General features: G+C 40.6%; 1 long non-coding RNA gene across 7 annotated transcripts; it reads left to right on the top strand.

The window, feature by feature from the left end:
• Positions 1-30: 30 nt before the first annotated feature.
• On the top strand, positions 31-4,335 carry LOC125529896. 7 transcript variants are annotated; one of them, XR_007292767.1, is made up of 3 exons: positions 31-560; positions 676-2,481; positions 3,521-4,335. It is a non-coding gene; the product is annotated as an uncharacterized LOC125529896 (long non-coding RNA). The 7 variants fall into 7 exon arrangements; XR_007292762.1 differs by having other exon boundaries at positions 31-762; positions 862-2,481; XR_007292761.1 differs by having other exon boundaries at positions 31-1,080; positions 2,266-2,481.

Here is a 4,335-nt window from a genome sequence, read left to right as displayed (position 1 = left end):
TCGCCCCGCCAGCCCCGGCGACCGCGCCCCAGGCGCGGGACAGATCTAGGAATCAGGAGGGGATGGACGGAGTATGGCGAACAGGCCGACGGGATGTGCTCTCTCCTCCCGCTACCAAGGCCCGTGGGCGGGGCGCCCGACCTCTAGACGACGCCGGCGATAACCAAGGACGGATGTGCATCCTGGCATCTCAGCTCAAGATGTGTCCAATTCATCTCTCCGTGAAGAGGATTAGCTCCACGACGCCCGCGCCGAACAGCCGATCAGGAAACCATCTCCGCCTCCCTGCTTCTTCCCTTCTCTCTGGTTATCCTGAGATGGCCCGGCTAGGTGCCGGCCCGACGACACCTCCCCCGCCCAGGCCCTCCATCGGCTCAAGATCCGGGCCCCGCCGTGTTGCCGCTCCCATCTCCCTGCATCTTCCCGAGATGGTCCGGCTGGGCGCTGCCCCATGACCAAGCATGTGCTGTCCACGGAAGCCGGCTCCTCCACCCAAGCTTTCCTCTGCAAGGTCGGTGAGGACACCCTTCGTATGAACCGATCGTGATAATCATGCACAGGTACACACATTGACACATACTCCCTCCGTCCGAAAATACTTGTCTAGAATATCTAGACAAGTATTTTCGGATGGAGGGAGTACATGTTTTCCCCACTGATTTAATTCGAATTCAGTTGTCCGTCTCCATCTCCAAACGGAGCAGAGCCGTCCAGCACACAACGTGATTTGCAGATCTAAGGAGGAGGGTGAGGAGGCTGCTGGTGGGTAGGATGAACATCGCAGGGAACGAGCATGCTAGCCGTCCGTCTCGACGTTATAGAATCTGATAATCTTCTTTTGGTTTTCTTATATGTCCGCAGTGGCACTATGGTGGATTGGAATCATGCCATGAAGCAGAAGAAGAGGAGGTTTGTTCGCCATCAAGCCAACCTTGCACTGCTGCACCACGTCTCGCAACAGTTAAGCTAGCTGTTTGTCCTCAAGCTATTCTGTCTTCTAATTGTAAGTGGCAAATCGTAGAAGTGAAGTCCATCAACAGCATGGATGAAAACAAGCTCTGGTATAAAATAAGTGAACAGGTATGCCTTGAATTATAGTTTCCACCTAATCACGTTTAATCTATACACCTTATTACATATATTAAGATCACAAAATACTACTGCTGTACTGCAGAGAACTTACGTATGTAGTGGTTATAGTCTTATAGATGTCAATGGACCATCAGAATCTGGTGGACCAAGGATACTTTCATCATAATAGAACTTATGGACATGCACTGGTGACGAACCCAAAAGTCTATAGTATTGTTGAGCAAACACATTCCCAATCTGTCAGCAAGACCAATCATGTTTAACAATACTGCTATTATTCTAGATTAATAATAAATAAGATGGATAAAAACAGTACCACATCCGGATGAGAAGGACGTACGAAATTCCCAGTTGGTGTAGACATTGCTGCACAATAGATGACACTGATTAGTATCTAATGTTTTGAGGCGAATGAATATTTTGTTTGACGATTGAGCAGAATTGTTTGGCACACTGTAACGTTTCAGGCATTCAGAAACAATGCCCATGATGTTAATATGTTCGCTAGGGGCCTTTTGTAGCCACTTTAATGAAAATTGTAGTACCACAGTGTCCTGCTGCATATATTAAATTGCAAAGTGAAAGTAAAAAAAAAGGATTTCCATCAGTGAGTAAGCTGGTGCCATGTTTCAAGGAACAGAGTTCAAAAACCATCAATCTCAGGAACACTCTGACTATGTATTTAATTCTGTTGAAGACCCAATATATGATAAGTTGCTATTTTCATTTGCTAGGCAACCATCCAAAAGTTTCTGTCCAATTCATAATTTAAATTACTCTTGTGTGTTCTTTTATCCAGTTATTATAATTTTACTCAATAATAATATAAATGGGTTATTTTCTGTGTCTTGCTCTTTTCTGTTCTCTTTGGTTTTGCAGCCTAGAATTTTTTAACATGCACATATAACTTAGTCAACTGAGTTCCTTTATGCTATGTGGCAGACCACATTTACTGATATGACTTACTTTCTCATTCTAGATAAATGGCAGGTGTAGCAATGAAAGGCATGTATATTGTACTACAAACATCCTAGCTTTCTCATCTTATCAGTGACTCACTTTCGAAACATATGTATTGGTAGTTTTTATCTCTATGCTTTTGCCTTCTACATAATGGATTGCAATGTTTTTGTCTTGATCCAATCCTTCCTGCGTCCACGGGGTGTCCTGCAGGGACTGCTTTAGCCGTTCCAGAGGCTGTACGCACATATAAATACTCAAGTACTCCCTTGACCGAAGCCCCAGCCCAATTGCGTCATTTCGTCCGTGCTCGACATTGGTGTCTTGCCGTTCTGCCGGAGCCGTGGAAATCTCACTGTTCTGCCAACCTGGCCGGAATTTCTCCGTAGTGCCGACTTCATTGGAATTACATCCACTCGTGTAGCCAAGGTACATCGTTCAAACTGCTCGAGCAATACTGATTTGGAGTTGTTTTGGTCAAGCGGTTGAACTGAACCATGCTACTGCACAGTAGCCAAAAAGAGAGTCAGTTTGTTTCCCTGACCCCTGTGATCTGAAGCGGCTAAACTGAACCATGCTATTACACAATAGCCCAAAATTGTCTGGTAGATATCAGTATCATCATATAATTTTGTTTCTACAATATGTAATAGGTAACCAGCAATGTTGTTTTTAGTTTACAAGAATGCTGATGTTGTTTCAATGCATATATACTTACTGGAATTAGTTTGAATACATATACAACACCTTGATTTTGAATTTACAAGGTCCTGATGTTGGATTTACTGTCTTATAGATTTTGTAATTTACAGTTGCTCCACAAAGTTGCTGTTGTTTGTACAGTGAGCTGATATAGAATGCTTGATCACACAAACTAATCTGGCCGCATATTTACAGTACTCTTATGTTGAATTTACAGTATGGTGATGGTGGATTTATACACTGTCCTATAGATTTTGTTATTTATTGTAGTAGCTCCATATAGTGTGTCATTGTTGTTCGTACAGTGAGTTCATATAGAGTGCTTGATCACATGAATTTGTCTGAATGTATACTACAGTTTCCTGGTGTTTAATTTATAATACATTGATGATGGAATTATGGTCCTATAGCTTCTGTAAATTTTAGTAGTTATTTTTACTAGAATTTTTTGAATTGCTATGATGGATTTTACAGTACTGTAGTATTCATAGAAGTCTAATTTTTTCTTTGTTTTCATAGTAAATTATACTCCCTCCGTCCCATACTATAGGACGTTTTTGCAAGCTATATTAGCTTGCAAAAACTTCCTATATTATGGGACGGAGGGAGTAGTTAATTGATGATGGATTTACTGTCCTCTAGCTTCTATAATTTACCGCACTATATTTTTTTTGATTGTTTGAATTTACAGTTCGAAGATTTACAATTCTATAACTTCTGTAATTTATAGTAGTAGCCTAAAGGTTGTGATTTTTATATTTTACAGTGATAGATTTTACACTATACAGTTACGTGAATTTACAGTGCTACATTTTTTACTGGAAGAACTATTTGAAGGAGATTGTGAGAGTACTGACCTGCAGTTTGTCTTCTTGGTATGACTGTAGTTTACTGGTTGTTTCTCCTTTTCTTTACTGAAGTTCCAGTATCTTTGTTGTGATCTGGTTGTTACTGACTGGAATTTTAGTAAAATGAACACTGTAAAATTCATCAAAGCTGAATATGTGCTACACTTTAAAAGTTACTGTTTATTCATAGTTAGTTTACTGTAAATTTCAACTGAAGCCACTGTGTTTAAAGCTTCATGGCAATGAAATGTTTAGTATGTGATTAGTTCATCTTGAGTTGATCATTGTACAGTAGGTTGATGATGTTTTTGCGGCAGCCTAATGATGAATTTATAGTATGTTTGTGTTCAGGAGTTTCTTCCACAAGTATCAACTTCAGATCCTTTAGAATGCCATGAGAATTTCAGGTTTTCTTCCAAAAGTGTTGTGAAGAAAACAAAACTGTCAATAACCTGGAGAAGGTAGTGAGAGTACTGACCTAGCAGTGTTGCTTTTTGGGCCCTTTCATTGCTTGCTCATGGATCATAGAGCCCATAGCTCATACATACACGAGCCATGTTTGTAGTGCCTGAAAATATTGGTTGAATGCCCCGTTATTTTCAGTCAAGTTTTTTTTCAGTTGGTGTCAGATTTTTACTGGTTGGCATATTTGATTTGAAGGCCAATTCAATTTCAGTCGATTGTAATATAGATACACCTTTTTTTTAATACCAAACTGTTCTTTATGGGGGAA

Source organism: Triticum urartu, unplaced genomic scaffold (genome assembly GCF_003073215.2).
Source record: "Triticum urartu cultivar G1812 unplaced genomic scaffold, Tu2.1 TuUngrouped_contig_5934, whole genome shotgun sequence".
Classification (NCBI taxonomy): Eukaryota; Viridiplantae; Streptophyta; class Magnoliopsida; order Poales; family Poaceae; genus Triticum; species Triticum urartu.
Note: the sequence above shows the minus strand (reverse complement) of the source record. Positions and strands in the feature narration are given on the sequence as shown.